We start from the raw sequence: 21,152 nt of genomic DNA on the forward strand, positions 1-21,152 counted from the left end.
CGGTCCTTATAGACAAGGCGAGCACTGTGTGAGGACCAGTTCTCTGAGCACGAGATGTAGAAACCTTTCCCTTTTTCCACTGTCCTGACTTTTGTAATTTCCAGAGATACACAAATAAACCAGCTGTCAGATTTGCAAAAACACCTCAAGTTGAGTCCTCATTAAAAGCAAAATCGAGAAACACCACATTACACCTCTGTCACACCGCACTGGCATCCCGGAACCGGTAGAATTTATTGAATTTATCATGGCATAAAAGATTACACAGCTTTTTGCTTCAGGATGTCTTTTGAAACCTTTTCACGTAAACATTTCAGCTTGTGTGATCATCCTTTTATCATCTGGTCATGTTCACAGCACCTGGATATGTTTTTTTTTTCTTGCATATTCTGAGAAAATCCGGCATGAGCGAGTCATACCAAGCCAATCTGGACAGAACAATATGGCCTTGAGTGTCACACGCTGATTAATCACCAGCATTAATTACTCATTTAAAGCCTGTCTTTAAGAATACAGCTAAGGGCTGGATCAATCACTAACCTGGTGCCTGAGACAAACAGATTTCATGTCCAAGCTAGAGGTTTATTATTCACAGTTAGCTCGTAAAGCTGATAAAACCCTGTCTGCCTTTTTGATTTTACATGCTTCACCTAAAATCTCCGATATTACCTTAAAAAAAAAAAAAAGGAACACCGCATTAAAAACCTTAAAACCTTGTTTCTTGATCTTACTTTTCACCAAGAACTCCACCTTGTCAAACTGACATCACAGAATCGCAACCGGGAGCTCTTGAAAAACTCAGGCTTTCCAAGTAAGGATTAGGTTTTGGAGAACCATTCAAGTGGATCTTTCCTATTTCCCAGTTCCCACTTGGTGATGAATGCAGCATAAGGAATGAGCAGAGTAGTTGAGGGTTAAGTACCACAAATCAGTGACTTAACACAGATTTTCTCAACCTTCTGGTCACGAACAGCCAACTTTAACCTTGAGCTAGAGGTCTGCGCGGGTCGGATTTTTCAGTCCCGCTCCCGCCCGCGCCCGCATTGTGCAGTCCTGCTCCCGCCCGCAAAGAATTATGATTTTCAGTCCCGCTCCCGCCCACAAAAAAATTATGATTTTCAGTCCCGCTCCCGCCATATTTTGTCCCAGTCCCGCCCACAAATCCCGCATGATGCAGACGTTCGCGTTATTTCTCAGGAAAGTTCTTGTCTTGACACAGCGTGATGGTGCTCCGCCCCCTACTTTGAGTGGATTTGAGCATAAATATCTACAGCTCATGTTCACGTTTGTTATTATTTACCTTGTTTCTGAATTCAGCATGTAGTATCTCTAATAATAATAATAATAATAATAATTAGTGCTGTCAAGCGATTAAAATATTTAATCGCGAATCGCACATTTTTATCACATGAGAAACCATTGTAATTCTCTGATCAGCATAAAAAAGTGAATGGGCTTGCTTTGTACCAATGGTGGTTTTTTTTTTATTGCAAAGCAGAGCTAGTAAGAGAAGTGAATTGATTTACTGCTTGAGTTAGTCTACAACTCTAATCAGAGAGACAGGTTACACAGTGACGGTAGGCTTGACTCAATGCTATCCCAGAAATCCTTCCTGTAATATGCAAATTTGGCCGCCTCTGATTGGACAGCCAAATTTGCATATTACAGGAAGGATTTCTGGGATAGCATTGAGTCAAGCCTACCGTCACTGTGTAACCTGTCTCTCTGATTAGAGTTGTAGACTAACGCAAGCAATATATCACTTCACTCATGGTTCTCTTGCTATCTGGGTGTGAACTGCGAGTCATTAGAGTGATCAAAGGATTTCCTGTTAGGGTGATCAATGGCAAATTTAAGATGCCATTCCTCACGCAATCTGACTCTCTCTGCAAATTTCGGCATCTTAAAATGTTTTTATTAATGCCAAATAAAATATCTAGCATTACACTTATACACCGATCAGCCATAACATTAAAACCATTGACAGGTGAAGAAGTGAATAACATTGATTATCTCATTACAGCGGCACCTATCAAGGGGTGGGATATAATAGGCAGCAAGAGAACAGTCAGTTCTTGAAGTTGATGTGTTGGAAGCAGGAAAAACGGGCAAGTGTAAGGATCTGAGTGACTTTGACAAGGGCCAAATTGTAATGGTTAGATGACTGGGACTGAGCATCTCCAAAATGGCACATCTTGTGAGGTGTTCCTGGTATGCAGTGGTTAGTACCTACCAAAAGTGGTCCAAGGAAGGACAACCGGTGAACTGGCAACAGGGTCATGTATGTTAAAGACTCATTGATTCGCATGGGGCATGAAGGCTAGCCCATATGGTCCAAACCTACAGAAGAGTTCCTGAAGCACAAACTGCTGAAAAAGTTACTGCTGGCTAAAACAGAAAGGTGTGCTTCAGTAGCTCTTCTGTGGGATTGGACCATACAGGCTAGCCTTTGTGCCCCATGTGACTCAGTGAACCTTTGACACCTATGACCCTGTCTCCAGTTCACCGATTGTCCTTCCTTGGACCCCTTTTGGTAGTTACTAACCATTGCATACCGGGAACACCCCACAAGACCTGCCATTTTGGAGATGCTCAGACCCAGTGATCTAGCCATCACAATCTGGCCCTTGTCAAAGTCACTCAGATCCTTACACTTGCCCGTTTTTCCTGCTTCCAACACATCAACTTCAAGAACTGACTGTTCTCTTGCTGCCTAATATATCCCATCCCTTGACAGGGCCACTGTAATGAGATAAATGTTATTTACTTCACCTGCCAGTGGTTTTAATTTTATGGCTGATCAGTGTATACTGTGGGCTCAGCGGGAACCCGGGCTCTGTAAAAGAGAGAAGAAAAACTCTTGTGGACCACCACCATCCAACCAATCAGGACAGGAGGCATCTCTACTGGCCTGTCAATTCAGAAAGCTACACCTTTAGTACTAGCATTTTGGTTTTCTAATCTACGCAGCCGATTTTTGATTTTGTGATCAGAAGGAAAGAGTTCTACTTGGCCGGATTTTAATTCTTTATTTTTATTATTTTTCAGTAACTAAAATCACTGATGACATCTTTAACTGCTAAGCTCCCACTCTATCACTGCAAACATAAAATTATATAGGACCAGAATTACTATTTAGCAGCAGCGTTTTCGACATGGCTTAATGAAAGAGCAAATGATGACGGAAAGTGGAATGAAAAAGAGGGCGAGAGCGACAGAAAAACAGACGGACAGGAGAAAATAAATGAACAAGAGCTGTGAGAAGAATATGATCGAATAACAAGGTCAAGATGAGAGGGAAAGAGAGAGGGAGATGCAGAGAGCGGGGGGGGATTTCTCAGATTGACAGCTCAATCCATCTACAGAAGTGCTTGTGTGTTACTGCACATAATATGACTGCTCGCCCATTAATAATAATAATAATAATAATAATAAAAGACTTTTCATTATACTGCAAAAAAACCCTACAGTTTAAAAAACTTTTTTTTTTTTTTACATTTTTATCAATCAATCAATAAATAAATAAAAATTAAAAACTGTCTTCACTTTTAGGAGACTGATGCCATGTACACACGTAGCCGGGTATTTTTAAAACCGAACATTCCCCCCCCCCTCCGTTTATAAAAATGTTTTATCCACACCACCTCGTCTTCGAAAAAAATCCCTTCCACACATAACCGAACATCTGCGTTTTCAATCACACTCATAAGCATTCCAAACCTGTAGATGGTTATTTCCCCAAATCCTACCCCCTAATCACATCGCCTGTGCTCTTGGAGCAGTAGTTGGGCTTCTAAAATTAAACATGTAAATAGCACCTGCACAATAATTAACGCTTTCAAGGCACTACTCCGATCCATTACTCTTTAGCTAGCCGCACACTACGCCGATTTTCAGCGTACCGAGCCAACTGAAGTCGCGAGTCAGGCGTAAAGACGAGTTTTCGATGGCACCGACTCATCTCACAGCCGATTCGAAAAACTAATCGGGAGCCAGACTGATCGGCGAGAGTCGCTAGCAATAGCCAATCATAGCTTTCGCATATAACACGTGACATCATTAAACACAATTTCTAGCGCGAGAACTACGTGTTGGTAGCACCTAATGCAGGTATATACTGTAATTCCATAGACTGAAGCTTTATCCATAGACACAGTGGGCTGGAAAGCCACTCTGCTCAAGTTGTGTGGCTGAATTCCAAATCGCTTTAACTCCCCTATATAAGTGCACTATTTAAGGTTGGAAATAATAGCTCATGCAGCCTAGATAGTGCGCTACATATTCCATGTTGTGTCATTTGTAATTCAGCCTGTAGCATCTTCAAGTGTTGGATTTAACAGTAACTATATCCAATAGCCAATCACAAAGCTATTAAGTTGTCACGTGTCGCTTCAATCGCGACTGCACTCGTCAACAGTCGGGGGATATGTGCGTGCCCAGTCGGAAGTCGGCTCTGAAATGGGTTGGTTCGGTACCGCGTGGATCGCCGAAGTGTGTGGCTAGCTTAAGTCCATGCTTAATCTGGCTTCTGCAGTAAACAAAGGTCGCACGTTTGACGTCAGGGCAGATTTGTTGTCATTTTTTGGCGCAGATTGTGACGTTCTAAAACGCAAAACTCCGGTTATCTCTGTCTACACGAAAAGGCATACACGGAGTTTTCAAAAATCTTCACTTTGCCCGGAGTTTTTTTAAATATTCGTTTTTGATGCGTTTTCATGTGGATGACAGGCCAAAACGTAGAAAAATATCTTCGATTTAGCAGATACCCGGCTACGTGTGGACGGGGTCTGAGATACCTGGGATGCTGTATTCTTTATCAGGTAGAAATGAATAAAAAAGTGTGGAAGCCTGTTTCCACCACAAAATAAACGAATAAATAAATATATATTTTTTTAAGTTTGCTTAACTACAACTTTATTTCTCAGAATTCCAACTTTTTCTCTTGCAAGTGTGCCTTTATTTCTTGGAATTCTGACCCCCCCCCATCCTGATTTTTTTTTTTTTTAAGCCAAATCAGGCACCTCCTGTGCAGTAGGTTATCAAGAAAACTTTACACACTGAAAATGAAAATAGATGTAAAAACTCTGAACTGTGAGAAATCAAGTTAGATTTATGAGAAATAAAGTTGCAGTTGAGTAAAGTTTTTTTTTTAATGTGGTTGAAACAGACTTCCATAATAAAAACAGACTTCAGCTGTGTAGTAGCCGGGGAGAAAGCATGGTGGCGCCTTTCCTGCCCTGACGACTGCTCCATGCATACAGAAGTGTGCAAACATCGCTGTCTGAGCACACAGTACAGGATGAAAGCTTGCTCAGCTCTGAACTCTGCACTGCATACAGATCCAGCTTTGCTTGCTTACTGGAATCAGTACATTAAAAAACAGAAGGATGAAAAGGCACAGCAGGTATCGGTGCTACCTCACAGCTCAGGGGTCCAAGGTTCAGGCTTGAGTTCGAGTTACTGTCTACCCAGAGGTGTGAATGTGTGTGCACGCGCAACATGCCCTGTAATGGACCGACATCTCATCTTGGGTGTGCTCCGTCTCACATCTAGGTGTTCCTAGGGTAGGCTCCGAATCCACATATTAATGAAGAAAAAATAAATAAAAGAAGCAAAAGGAGGTGGAAATTCCCCACAATGAATCAGAGTTATTAAATCAGATATAAAGTGGTGAAAAAGTCTCCTCACATGACCTGTTGGATCTTGTGGATTCCAGTGTCCAGGCTCTCAGGTACGATACTAAGCTCAGGTTAGTTTTTATCTCATCTCATCTCATTATCTGTAGCCGCTTTATCCTTCTACAGGGTCGCAGGCAAGCTGGAGCCTATCCCAGCTGACTACGGGCGAGAGGCGGGGTACACCCTGGACAAGTCGCCAGGTCATCACAGGGCTGACACATAGACACAGACAACCATTGCGGTCAATTTAGAGTCACCAGTTAACCTAACCTGCATGTCTTTGGACTGTGGGGGAAACCGGAGCACCCGGAGGAAACCCACGGGGAGAACATGCAAACTCCTCACAGAAAGGCCCTCGCCGGCCACGGGGCTTGAACCCGGACCTTCTTGCTGTGAGGCGACAGCGCTAACCACTACACCACCGTGCCACCCGTTAGTTTTTATACAGTTTCAAAATATTCTCCTGATTTCCATGTGGGATTCCTTCGTGTTCTCAGTTTTCCTCCCAAATACATACTGGTTAGTGAACTGGCTATTCAGGGTGTACTCCTGTCTCGAGTGTTCCTGGGATAGGTTCTGGATCCACGCAGACCTTGTTCAGGATAAAACACTGACTGAAGATGAGGGAATGAATGAATTAAAATGTTCTTATTTGACCCCTTAGGCCCTGATCACACTACAGCTCGTGATGGGTTTAATTTGCGAATACTTGGCAATGAAAAATTGGTAGCATCACCACTAATCGTGCGATGCACGGTGAATGTTTTCCGAGTTTCACGAGTTGCTTTGTGGTGTCTCGCTGCCTCGTGAGTGGCCAAAAATGTCGTGGAAAATTTCAATGCATGCACTGAAATTTGGTGACAATATGTTTTCGTCTGCAAAGTAAACAGCGAATACTTGCAGATGGGTTTGGGAATACTCAGAGGTGGACAGTAACGAAGTACATTTACTTGAGTACTGTACTTAAGTACACTTTGAGTATCTGTACTTTACTTGAGTATTTTTTTTTTGGAAACTTATGACTAACTTCACTACATTTGAAAGGCAAATATTGTACTTTTTACTCAACTACATTTCTATCAAGGTCCTCGTTACTATGAAGCAGCTTTGAAAGTGGATGTTTTTTCTTTTCTTTTCTTAAACATGATTGTTTTTTTTCCACAGGTGACACTGAGACAGTCTATCAGTAATCACTAGGGTCACGTCACGTCTATAGACTGTATAAAATAAAGTTCAGTGATTTCTCAGCAGCATTATTTAAACACGATCAGTTGATGGCAGAATGGAAGGAGGCGGTTCTTCTGGGGAATGCATGCACTCATGGCCCATGAACCCATGTTTCAGTTTTCTGAAAGGGTTAAAGATTCGTTTCGTTTTAAATGTTCGCCAAAAACGAACCACATCACGGCCTACAAAACCTCGCCATCCAACCTGCGGAAGCATATTGTGGTATGTAAACATTTTATTTCAAGAGAAAGCTTGCAACGAAGTTGCCTGTGCTTTTAGAGCTAGCGATAACGTTGCAATAGTGACACAGTCTGGTTAGTCAAATAGCTTTCTATGGATTTGGCCACCAAGTTGCCATCACCTTGTCCACAGCTAACGTTTACACATGGCTAGCTAACTTGGACACTGTTAGTTAGCATGTAAAAACGGAGTTATGCTAACATGAATAACGTTAACTTATCTGAAGTCCTTTCAGAAATATGTTTTAGCATAATCCTGCCAAATAAACAGAATGTAGAAATGTTTCTTTTCTAGTAGCGTTAGCTACTCAATATGATTTCGAGTTTGAAAAGGGTTTGCTAGCATGTCAGGTGGAGTGTCACTGACTAACTAGCTTAACATTAAACCACCATGATGCACAGCACGCGTTCATTTTGTGAATTCACATTTCTGTCTTTGGTAACGGCATTAGATTTTGTAAGCGTTGTGGCAATAATACAACAATGTGTTGACAGAAAATGTACTTTTAATACTTAAGTATTTTTAAAAGCAAGTACTTCAGTACTTTAACTTAAGTAAAAAATTGACTGGACAACTTTCACTTGTATCGGAGTAACATTTGACCAGTGGGATCTGTACTTTGACTTAAGTAATGAAGTTGGGCACTTTGTCCACCTCTGGGAATACTTCCCGAAGCTTGGGGAACCTTTGTCAAGCCTCTTGAGATATATTTGTCTCGAATCCATGTCCCTGATGCTCGCGGGAACCTCATCAACACAGCGGCTCGGCACAGCCTAACCTTCACCGAGACATAAAAAGTGCATTTACATTCCGGGATCCTTTGAAGCACATTGTGCGTGCTGTTGGGGCCCAGTCGTGATGGGAAACAACTGATGCTGACTCGAGCGCAGTCAGCACGCACATAAGGACGCTGTTTTCACAGAGACTTTGCGATGTATTCGGTCAGGTATGCGGCAGTAGATGGATGTAACTGCAGGAAGAGTGTTTATTAGCAGGCGTGATATTTACAAAAACAAAACACAAACAAAACTGAAAGCAGAGTCATAAACATGGCTAGATATAAACGTGACAGTGATAATGATAATAATTCAAAGTCTCTGCGTCCTTATATGCGTGTGCTGATTGCACTCAAATCAGTATCAGGTGTTTCCCAGAACGACTGGGTCCTGCGAGTGTGCATGGCCACTCAAACATGCAAAAGTGTGACCGTCAAGTGTTCGCCTGCTGCGTGACCACAACTTTTAGTTTGTCTGTATATCGCCATGCACTGTCACCAAAACGCCTCATTTTCATCAATAACCCATCGCAAAGCACCCCGAGCTGGAGTGTGACTGTAGCTTTCAAAGACATTTCTCTTGAGGTTTCAGGAAAAGCGCAATCTTTTAAAAAAAAAATGGAAAACAGAGAATGGAGCTGTTTATAAATGTAAAACAGGAGCGATAAAGATTCAACAGAACACTTCATGTGCTATGTTTAATGTAACCAACTCCTCCACCATCTACACGACAGCTGATATCACTTCTTTCTTTATAGCTAGCTAGTTGGTTACGATAATATAGATAGTTTAAGAAGTGTGTTCGCAAAAAAGAGCAAGTCTTTAAAAAAAAAGTTATATTACACTCTTTCTCTGTGCTGTAACTCGCCAGTCACATTGATGTAGCTTATGAAGTTATGAAAGGATGCTGGCAAGGACATAGAAATGATCAAGAAGTGAAGGCATAGTAGTCTCTTCATCCATAAGACTCCAACCACCTACAACATCCTGTGACCTCAACTCGGGTCACGCTGATATCAGACCCTTAATATATGTCTGTGAAACTGACTGTTTATGGTGTGCCTTTTTCAGCCGAGGCACAGATACACGCACTTCCAGTTCAGAAAGTGAATACCACAGAACACTTAGGACATCAGGACAGGAGCTGTCTCATCACAAGTCTAGCTTCAGAAGCATCCAAGGCTATTAGCACTATGAAAGCTGAATTAGTGAGCAAATCTGTCCAACACTCCTCATGATTCATCAGATCTACTGATTCAGTGCTGCAAAATCGATAACACCTCCGAAGCTCAGACGACTCGAACTAAGGGAGATATGTGAGAGTACAATGTGATTAAAAAAACAAAATAAAATAAAATAAAGGAAAGTGAAAGTTTAAAAAAAGGAAACAGGAAAGGAAACAGGAGGGAAGGAAGGATGTGAAGGGAAGATGAGGGAGGGGAAGAAGGATATGAGGAGAAAGGAAGGAAGGAAAGATGAGGGAGGGGAAGAAGGATATGAGGAGAAAGGAAAGAAGGAAAGATGAAGGAAGTAAGGATATGAGGAAAAAGGAAGGAAGGAAAGATGAGGGAGGGGGAAGAAGGATATGAGGAGAAAGGAAGGAAGGAAAGATGAGGGAGGGGGAAGTAAGGATATGAGGAGGAAGGAAGGAAGGAAGGAAGGAAGGAAGGAAGGAAGGAAGGAAGATGAGGGAGGGGGAAGAAGGATATGAGGAGAAAGGAAAGAAGGAAAGATGAAGGAAGTAAGGATATGAGGAAAAAGGAAGGAAAGATGAGGGAGGGGGAAGAAGGATATGAGGAGAAAGGAAGGAAGGAAAGATGAGGGAGGGGGAAGTAAGGAAGGAAGGAAGGGAAGATGAGGGAGGGGGAAGAAGGATATGAGGAGAAAGGAAGGAAGGGAAGATGAGGGAGGGGGAAGAAGGATATGAGGAGAAAGGAAGGAAGGAAAGATGAGGGAGGGGGAAGAAGGATATGAGGAGAAAGGAAGGAAGGAAGGGAAGATGAGGGAGGGGGAAGAAGGATATGAGGAGAAAGGAAGGAAGGAAGGAAAGATGAGGGAGGGGGAAGAAGGATATGAGGAGAAAGGAAGGAAGGAAGGAAGGAAGGAAGGAAGGAAGGAAGGAAGAGGGAGGGGGAAGAAGAATATGAGGAGAAAGGAAGGAAGGAAAGATGAGGGAGGGGGAAGAAGCATATGATGAGAAAGGAAGGAAGGAAAGATGAGGGAGGGGGAAGTAAGGATATGAGGAGAAAGGAAAGAAGGAAAGATGAGGGAGGGGGAAGAAGGATATGATGAGAAAGGAAGGAAGGAAAGATGAGGGAGGGGGAAGTAAGGATACGAGGAGGAAGGAAGGAAGGAAGGAAGGAAGGAAGGAAGGAAGGAAGGATATGAGGAGAAAGGAAGGAAGAAAAGATGAGGGAGGGGGAAGAAGGATATGAGGAGAAAGGAAAGAAGGAAAGATGAGGGGGGGGGAAGTAAGGATATGAGGAGAAAGGAAAAGGAAAGATGAGGGAGGGGGAAGTAAGGATATGAGGAGAAAGGAAAGAAGGAAAGATGAGGGGGAAGCAACGATATGAGGAGAAAGGAAAAAAGGAAAGATGAGGGGGCAGGATGGAAAGATGCGGGAGAGGAAGAAAGGATGGCAAGAAATGAAAGGAAGGAAAAGAAGAAAGAATTTCAAGATAAGAAGAGGATTAAGAAAGGGAATAAATGAAAAATAAGGAAGGAAGGAAGGAAGGAAGGAAGGACAAAGGAGAGGAGGAAAGGGAGTGAAGGAGAAAGATGAAGGGCAGAAATTATTGTTAAGGGGGCGTCGTGGCTCAGGTGGTTAAGGCGCCATACCATGAATGCGGGCGACCCGGGTTCGATTCCTGCCCGAGGTCATTTCCCGATCCCTTCCCGTCTCTCTCTCCTGCTCATTTCCTGTCTCTACACTGTCCTATCCAATAAAGGTGCAAAAAGCCCAAAAAAATATCTTTAAAAAAAAAAAAGAAATTATTGTTAAAATCCTGGGAAAGTCAGGATCATTGCTTGGCCCTCTGAATTGTGAACAAAGTGTGTGGTGTTTTACCAGAGTGGTTTAATGACTGAACAATAATTAAGGACTCCCCCCCCCAACAAACAAACAAACAAACAAACACACAAACAAAAAACCCACCACCACATCATGAGTGGAACATCAGTTGTACTGTTATGGCTCAGGCATAAAACATGGGAAAAGACTCAACTGTGGATTTATGCCTTCAAATGCAGAAATATCATCTGAATCATATTCTGACAGTTTGAGATTCATTTTCACAGCTCTGCACAGGTGAGACAAAACTCTCAGAATAGCTGAGCAGTGTTAAAGAGAACACTAGAGGGACAGAGCGTGAGAAGCAAACAGAAATCAGTATGCTGAAGATGAGCTGGAAAAGTGCTATGAGGGGAAAGCCTGCAGAAGAGACAGAGGAAACCCGGTTCATCAGTAACTGAGGTAAATCAAAGAAAATCAATGAGGAAAGAAGTGAAGAAGAAGAAGAAAATTGTGCAAAAGCACAGAGTCGGGGCCAATCCCTGCTACTGATGAGACACACTTCTCTTCCTCATCATCACTATGAAAACAGCTGAATTAGTTTATTTTCTCACTGCTTTAATAATTAAATAGTGTTTGTTCAGTGTGATTGCAGTGTATCTTGGTTACAAAAATGCTTGTCATTAATAGTGTGCGTTTGTTTCATTTCTATGAAACATCTGAATAAGGAATGAACAACCAATGCAGCAAGATGAGCGAGAAACTGATTTAAAATGCTAAGGGTCGAACGATATGTTTTTTTTTTTTGGATCGATACCCGATACAGATCATTGGTAATCCAGGACACTGATGTTTGGGGCCAATATTCGTCTCATCTCATCTCATTATCTCTAGCCGCTTTATCCTGTTCTACAGGGTCGCAGGCAAGCTGGAGCCTATCCCAGCTGACTACGGGCGAAAGGCGGGGTACACCCTGGACAAGTCGCCAGGTCATCACAGGGCTGACACATAGACACAGACAACCATTCACACTCACATTCACACCTACGGTCAATTTAAAGTCACCAGTTAACCTAACCTGCATGTCTTTGGACTGTGAGGGAAACTGGAGCACCCGGAGGAAACCCACGCGGACACGGGGAGAACATGCAAACTCCACACAGAAAGGCCCTCGCCGGCCACGGGGCTCGAACCCGGACCTTCTTGCTGTGAGGCAACAGCGCTAACCACTACACCACCGTGCCGCCCCGCCAATATTCGTTTCACATAAATTTGATATTTTTTGTTTGAAAAGTTACAAGAATTCAATTTGTGGAAATTAATGCAGGTGCTGCTTCATTCCTGCATTTCTCAGAAACACTGAAAAGCATGTTTGATTGGATTTACTTGACACATAGTCCACATTTCTACCAATCCAAGAGAGTCGTGGGTGGGACATAGAAACAGACTACAGAAGTGCTAATTGGTTGTACTCGATGGGCCATCCATATTTCAAGCAACCCAATAACACTATGGGCGGGTTACTGACCCCAAAAAAAACCCACCAACCCATACTTCTGTAATCATGGTTGTGTCAGATATGCATATACATAATACATGCAATACTCTTTAATCGGCAAGGAAATACGTTTAAATGCCGATTCCAAGAACTGCAAAAAGGCTGAATATTGGCTATGATTAATGGTCGGACCAAACTGGTCAACCCCTATTAAATGTTCTTAATTATAATTGCCCGTGGACAAGTCAGGGCTACCAGGAAAGTTCAAAGCCTGGATTTACCAGCATGGCATCCTGCCATGATTCCTCTGGCCATTGCTGGTGTATGACGTCCCACTGACCAGTGTCAAGGGCTTTGAGAGGAAGATTAGCCACTTTTTGCACAGGTGGTTGGGTCTTCCCCCGTAGCCTCAGAAGCATCATCTTATACAGGAGTAAGAACAAGTTACATCTCCCCTTTAGCAGCCTGTCAGAAGAATTTATGGTTTCCCGGGCAAGAGAGGTGCTGCTGTACAGAGACTCCAGTGATACCAGAGTCTCCTTGGCCCGCATTGAGGTGAGGATGGGTAGGAATCGGAGGGCTCAGGAGGCAGTTGACCAGGCTGAAGTGCGGCTGTGGCACAATGTGTGAGTGAGAGCAGTTGCATTAGGATGGGCAGGGCTTGGCAGCATCCCAAGACCCCAATACAACAAAGCCCAGGGAAAGGAAAGATGCTGGCTGGCTCAGGAGGAAATCTGAGCAAGGGTGGAGGAAACCCGCATGCGGCATGTGGCAGCAAGGGGCGTGGACTCAATGGGAGCAGGTAACAGACCAAAAGATTTCGTGGTCGGAGTTGTGGAAAGCTGAGCCACACCGGATCAAATTCCTTGTCCAGTCCGTCTGCAATGTCCTTCCCAGCCCAACCAATCTATTCTCCTGGGGCCTGGCAGAGACCCTTGCATACCTACTGTGCCAGGAAAGAGGATCTCTGGAACAGATCTTAAGCTGTTGCCCAAAAGCCCTGGGAGAGGGGCGTTATTGGTGGTGCCACAACCAGGTGCTGAAGGTTATCGCAGAGGCCATCAGCTCAGGGATTTTTCTCAGTAGGCAGCAACAACCAGCAAAGCGCTTCATTGGATTTGTCAAGGCTGGAGAGAAGCCACAACAGTGTATGAATCTGACAGGGAGGCTTCTGGCAACAGACCGGGACTAGCAGTTGAAGGTCGACCTGGGGAGACAGCTCAAATTTCCAGACACCAGAGCAGTGACCATGCTTAGGCCTGACATGGTTCTTTTGTCAGAATCATCAAGGCAGGTGGTCCTGATGGAACTGACTGTGACCTGGGAAGATCGAATAGGAGAGGCGTTTGAGAGGAAGAGGGCCAAGTATGAGGAGCTCACAGGCAAAGCAGGGGATGGAAGACCCATTGCTACCCCACTGAGGTCAGCTGCCGAGGATTTGCTGGCCAGTTGCTCTGCATGGCCCTCAAGCTGTTGGGGATTAGGGAACTGCACAGCAAGAGAGCCATCAGGAACATCACTGATGCTGCAGAGAAGGCATCAAGATGGCTGTGGATCAAAAGGGGAAATCCGTGGACCACAAAAGCTACCTAGACACAGGCTGGGGGGGGGGCTGATCATCCCTGGGCGAGGGTGTAGGATATTGAAAGCCCAAAACATCCAATGACCCCCCAATTACATCACTGATGATGTATCTAGGCTGCACTGTAAGGTGTGTGTAAAATCATGTGGAAAGAAAACAAGTGATCTGCATTAACTTGGGACTTGAGATACATTACAGCATGATTCAAATCAGAGAGATGACAATCCTCTCCAGGGCTTTACATTAGCACCTGCTCACCCGCCAAATGCGGGTAAAATTCGGCTTTGGCAGGTAATGACTTTAGTCCCACTAGCCACTTTGGCGGGTGGTTTATTCTGTGGTATGACTATATATTTTAATTAGTGCTGTCAAGCGATTAAAATATTTAATCGCAATTAATGTCGCGACTGTCATAGTTAACTCACGATTAATCGCAATTTAATCGCACATTTTTGTCACATGAAAAACCATTGTAATTCTCTTATCAGCATAAAAAAGTGAATGGGCTTGCTTTGTACCAATGTTTTTTTTTTTATTGTAGAGCATAACATGTCTTATCACAGCCACTGACATCCATAACTTCCATATTAGATGAGAAAACCAAGGGATGAAAAATAAAGTGCATATCACTGTGAAAATAAAAAAATTTTTTATTTTACTCTTCATTAGTTTCTTTTGAAGAGAAGTATTTGCCATAAAAGAAGAAAAAAAACAGATAAAAATAAAAACATTCATCATACGTTCAAAAACGTTCATCATAGTGTGGCACTGCATTATCTAATTCTCACTGCTTATAACTATACACCTACCCGGTGGAGATGAGCTGGGAAACTGAAGACTGAAGGAACAGTAGAAGGAAGAGAAGTATTTGCCATAAAAGAAGAAAAAAACAGATAACAAAAATAAAAAAACATTCATCATACGTTCAAAAACGTTCATCATAGTGTGGCACTGCATTATCTAATTCTCACTGCTTATAACTCTACACCTACCCGGTGGAGATGAGCTGGGAAACTGAAGACTGAAGGAACAGTATTGAAAAGTATTTTTCCAGTCTCACCTGTGAAAGGTAATCCCATGTGATCTCGTTTGGACGGTAAACCTGTTGGTACAGTTAAACGCAGCACATGAATGAGGCATCTTTATTCTCGGCTACTGTCTAGACGCTACACCAGAGACGGTTGAAGAATCTCCACTTTGCCGCATCCAATATGGCGGCGAGGATGTTTATATGTCTATGCCTTTCTCCATCACTCACACGTACTCTTATTGAAGCAGCGCGCGACAAGCCTCAACAGGAACTACGGGTGACTCGCAGGGCCAAATTAGAATTTGCGTTAACGGCACTATTTTTTTTAATCGCGTTAAATTGAGATCGCGTTAACGCGTTATTATCGCGTTAACTTTGACAGCACTAATTTTAATTGTAGTTTTCTCTGAAGGCATCTGATATAATAAACGCATTGCAATGCAATATTACATGCCTACAACTCCCATGAGAACCTGCATAAACATTCTGACACAACATGTTAGAATTGTTTAGAACGTTCGTTAACGTCTCAGATAAAATTAATGATACAGTAACCTGTGGTTAATGAACAAAGCAACAAAGTTGCTGATGATTGACAAGCGCACGATGTGGCGGCATATAGCTGGAGTTTCAAACCCTGCTGCTTAGGGAAAAAGGGGCAGAGATGAGCAGGGCCGCAGGCAGCATTTTAAAATCACAGAGGTCCGTGATGCGCAAAGCAGGCGCCGAAAAATGTTCGACATATTTAAATGAGAGGGGTGAGTTGCATGCCACACAAGAGATCTATTCCTGAAATTACTTTGATTGGTGTTTGAACTGAATATCATCTCATATCATCTCTAGCCGCTTTATCCTGTTCTACAGGGTTGCAGGCAAGCTGGAGCCGATCCCAGCTGACTACGGGCAAAAGGCAGGGTACACCCTGGACAAGTCGCCAGGTCACCACAGGGCTTGAATATCATCAGTTTTGAAAAAAAATTCATGTATGTGGCAAGAGTAAGAATAATTTAAGCTTGTTTTATGTTTTGATCTGGCCCAAGCAACGAGGACAAAAAAGATACCTTAACCATGTAGCCTATGTAACTAAGATACATTAACAATCTGGCATCCATTACACTGACACAAAAAAAAAAAAATCAATCAGTATACACCACCATGTTTTAGGCAAAGTTATCCAAGGCAAACATAAGTTGAAACTTTCCACGCTATTGCTTTGGCTTCCTGAATGATTTATTTTTAAAATCACAAACAAGGCAGGCTACAATTGCACTGCTTCGAAAATATAAATTTAACAGCTTCATGAAAGTGTGCTGATGGTTACCATGAAAAAAAAAAAAACGTGTCTGCTGCACTGTGCTCCTCCCCTGAGTCGCGCGCTCATTCGCTTTTGTGTTCTTGGTCTCAAAGCCGTGCGCACGAAACAGACACAACATTTAACATAATTAACAATGCACTTTTTACGGAGACGTTTTAATGTTATTCTTTATTTTTTTATCCAGTTGAATATTTAGCGTACAAATGTATTTTCAGTTCTTAAAAATGACCAAGGTCCGGACCTCGGTGGCCTCATAGCTGGCTACAGCCATGGAGTTGAACAAGACGCTAATAGGAAGATAAGACAGTTCAATGACAAATGGAAGTTCGAGTGAGATTGGCTAGTTCATAGCAAAACCGAAAATACCATGTACTGCAAAGACTGTAGAAAGTATGGCAAAGACAGGCACCAGTAATTTTAAACTCGAAACTATAAAGGACCACGAAAAGTCAAATGCACACATTGGTACTATAACATCAAAACAGGTGAAGACGGCTGGTTCACTACAGGACAGCATTGCTTTCAGTCCCTGGCTGTCATGAAGTCGGCTGAGCTGGAGAGGATGGAGCTGCTGTTTAGAAAGGTTCATGCGATTGGAAAGAAGTTGATCTGCCCCAGCTATCAACTTATGGCATGCTGGAAGCCTCAGGTCACGAAGACCATTTTTCATGGACCATTCAGACTCATCTGATGATGAATGTAATGAGGACATTTAATGTCTCTCTCTACAAATGTTCACACACACACACACACACACACACACACACACACACACACACACAATAGATAATACACATAATACTTGTATATCAAAACATCAAATGTTTTTCAATGATAAATGTTTTGAATTGGACTTTTAATATTAGAATCAGTTCAGTTGTACTGAATGTTATTTTTCATATTATATGATATTTCATATTGTAAGGGGCTTGAATTTGAGTTCAGTAAACAGAATAGTCGGTTTATATTTTTGTCTGAATTGGTTGCATGTTTTCATATAGGGAGCTACCTTAACAGCACTGAATACTTGAGTGCTACATTATACGCTGCCATTCATAATTAAATCTAGATCTTCCGAACTTTAACGTATCATGGTGAAGAAAAAACTGCGATTTCCTGGCAACAAAATTGTGGCTAGTGAAAAGGCTGAATGGCTAGTGACTCGGGAAAACCACTAGCCACAGTGGCCGGTGAGCAAAAAAGTTAATGTAAGCCCTGATCCTCTCTTACCATCTGGCTCTCTTCCCAGTGAAGTAGTGAACAAAACAAATGAAAAATATAATTTAAAAGCAATGGGCTCCAAGGGTCGGTGATAAGGAGGTGGTTATTGCTTGATGCAGCAAAGAGGCAAGAAGTTTCCTCTAGAATAACATGAGAGGAAGTCAATCCTGCATGACCTCACTTTTTTTTCCCCACCAGTCCTTGGTGAAACATTCAGGCTTTATAGGCCACTTTGACCTCATACTACAACATCACACAACCAGAGAGAGACCACACTTGGAATTTAGACAGAGCTAACCACTTAAAACCAAGAGACCTGATACACAGTTTATCCCTGTGCAGAGGTGGAACCTGAGGATCAGCCCCCTCCTGTGCAAAGGGAAAGAACCATTTCAGTGAAACTGGCTGCTACCCAAATGATTTCTTATGCACTACATATTCCCACTGCATAGGGTCGAACAAAACCCAAAAAGTAACCTGAAATACTACTTAACCCTCATCCTACCATGCTATTTTACACCTTAATCTTACCATGTGGGGTCCGTTTGGACCCCAATACTTTTCTTTAAAATTAAAGCTTATAAAGACAAAATCACCAGATAAGTTTTGTTCAGAACATCTTGTATTAATAACAGCAATACACTAAAGGGCCCAAGGCATAAAGAACACACTTAACCTTCATCCTACCAGCCAATTTTACATACACAAACTACCAGGCGGGGTCCGTATGGACCCCAGGAGGGAATACCTTGAAATCAATGCAGTAAGAACCAATTCAATGCAGCAAACAGACATAACTTTATTGAAGAACAAAATCCACTATGGCTGAATATCAATGATGTATTATAAATGCAATAACATTGCAATAATATTGCAATAACTAGCATACATGTAGCAAATTATAGCGCCACAAAAAAAATTGGCATTATATACATGATTTTTGCAGCTCATGCAGCTGTAAAACATTCTGAATTACAACTTAGGTCTTTTCTTACAGAATTTAAAACAAAAAAGTAATTGTAAAATAATTTAGGGCTTTTGTTTTGCAGCCTGTGCTTATTGCAGCAGTGGGGTCCACACGGACCCCAAGAAGGAATGCCTTGGTAGTTTCATTATGGAACATAAAAGAAATAAAAGAAGTTAACTTTCAGTGTGCTATTCAATTATAAAATGAAAGACAGATAAACTTTACTCTGGGGTCCGGTTGGACCCCAGTAACAAATTAATTATACCTTCACAATGCAAAAAGCTGATCTTCCGGTGCTTTAGTGTTTTAATTAAGACATAAATTCCGACAAATTCATAAAACGGTGAGGCAGTATGTCACATATTTTTAAAATAGCAAACAAACATATAGGTGCGGGGTCCAGATGGACCCCACTTGGTAGGATGAAGGTTAAATGAAACCTGCTGTTATTTTAAGAAAATATATGATATTCACAGTTAAAGGATATGATCTGAGTGATGAAACAGGATGTTGTTAATAGGATAAATTACCACTATGTATGCATGGTGTTATTTAAAAATACTAAATAATATGTACACTATAAAAGAGGGCGGCACGGTGGTGTAGTGGTTAGCGCTGTCGCCTCACAGCAAGAAGGTCCGGGTTCGAGCCCCGGGGCCGGCGAGGGCCTTTCTGTGCGGAGTTTGCATGTTCTCCCCGTGTCCGCGTGGGTTTCCTCCGGGTGCTCCGGTTTCCCCCACAGTCCAAAGACATGCAGGTTAGGTTAACTGGTGACTCTAAATTGACCGTAGGTGTGAATGTGAGTGTGAATGGTTGTCTGTGTCTATGTGTCAGCCCTGTGATGACCTGGCGACTTGTCCAGGGTGTACCCCGCCTTTCGCCCGTAGTCAGCTGGGATAGGCTCCAGCTTGCCTGCGACCCTGTAGAAGGATAAAGCGGCTAGAGATAATGAGACTATAAAAGAGTACAAAGTTTTTCAAAAAGAATGCTCAGGTGTCCAGCTTTCCTTTCTTCCAATACAGGAAACACACACACACGGAGACAAGCTGAGCCAACACTGGGGAAAAAAACAAAAAAAAAAACCAAACGACTTTTTATTTAAATTATTTCTACTCATTTCACTTTTAAAAATATATTAAATAGGCATGTAATGATTAACGAAATTCATACTTTGATTTCATTCATGATATTTTTGAAATCATGAACAAATTTTGAAATTTTATGAACAAAAAATGCAATATTTTCTTATTCTTTATCATCACTTAAATATTCCTTTGATTAAATTAAAAAAACATTTCAATTTAATAAATCAAGAATAATAATTTACTAACATTTGTAAAGGCTGGAGTAAAATATAATAGCCAATTGACTAAATGATTAAAAAAAGTTAATAAAAATAAACTTTTTTTTCTTAAAACAAACAAACAAACAAACAAACAAACAAACAAACAAACAAACAAACAAACTCCACACAATTATGAATGTTTGCACTACCTTTACTTCTCTTTTCTTTAGCTTTCAGCAGTCTGTTAAAGTAAATAAATAATTAAATACATAAATAAATAAAATTAATTAATAAAAAAAAGGAGCTCTGATTTCTTGTTAAATCTATTGTACGGTCACATTTTAGATCTTTTTTTTTTTTTTTTAAGGTTTTTGCAGCATTAGAGCTGTGTTATTTCGGCCAAAGATGAAGTCATGTGCATTCTCGCTATTGTATGTTACTGCCCCCTCTGCTGTCGAAACAACGCAATTATAGCTAGTTAAAAACTAAGAGTTTACGCAGTCTGATACTGATTTTTTTCATCAATTCAACTCATAAATTTCTATTGTTGCACAATAGCTCATTACAAGCCTAATTGGAAAGCTTGAAATTTATTATCTACTTGCTTAAAATGTACTGAAATTAAGCATTTATTTCTAGAATGACAAATGATCAATTATTATTGTATACAACCCCAATTCCAAAAAAGTTGGGACAAAGTACAAATTGTAAATAAAAACGGAATGCAATGATGTGGAAGTTTCAAAATTCCATATTTTATTCAGAATAGAACAGATGACATATCAAATGTTTAAACTGAGAAAATGTATCATTTAAAGAGAAAAAATAGGTGATTTTACATTTCATGACAACAACACATCTCAAAAAAGTTGGGATAAGGCCATGTTTACCACTGTGAGACATCCCCTTTTCTCTTTACAACAGTCTGTAAATGTCTGGGGACTGAGGAGACAAGTTGCTCAAGTTTAGGGATAGGAATGTTAACCCATTCTTGTCTAATGTAGGATTCTAGTTGCTCAACTGTCTTAGGTCTTTTTTGTCGTATCTTCCGTTTTATGATGCGCCAAATGTTTTCTATGGGTGAAAGATCTGGACTGCAGGCTGGCCAGTTCAGTACCCGGACCCTTCTTCTACGCAGCCATGATGCTGTAATTGATGCAGTATGTGGTTTGGCATTGTCATGTTGGAAAATGCAAGGTCTTCCCTGAAAGAAACGTCATCTGGATGGGAGCATATGTTGCTCTAGAACCTGGATATACCTTTCAGCATTGACGGTGTCTTTCCAGATGTGTAAGCTGCCCATGCCACACGCACTAATGCAACC

At 41.7% G+C, this 21,152-nt stretch overlaps 1 protein-coding gene across 1 annotated transcript in view; it reads right to left on the reverse strand.

Annotated features, from left to right (window-relative positions):
• The window catches only part of LOC132886150 (LYR motif-containing protein 4A), a 132,677-nt gene that overhangs the window by 54,363 nt on the left and 57,162 nt on the right, over positions 1-21,152 (reverse strand). The gene's annotated exons all lie outside the window — the stretch shown is intronic.

The sequence above is a fragment of the Neoarius graeffei genome, chromosome 5 (assembly GCF_027579695.1).
Source record: "Neoarius graeffei isolate fNeoGra1 chromosome 5, fNeoGra1.pri, whole genome shotgun sequence".
Classification (NCBI taxonomy): domain Eukaryota; kingdom Metazoa; phylum Chordata; class Actinopteri; order Siluriformes; family Ariidae; genus Neoarius; species Neoarius graeffei.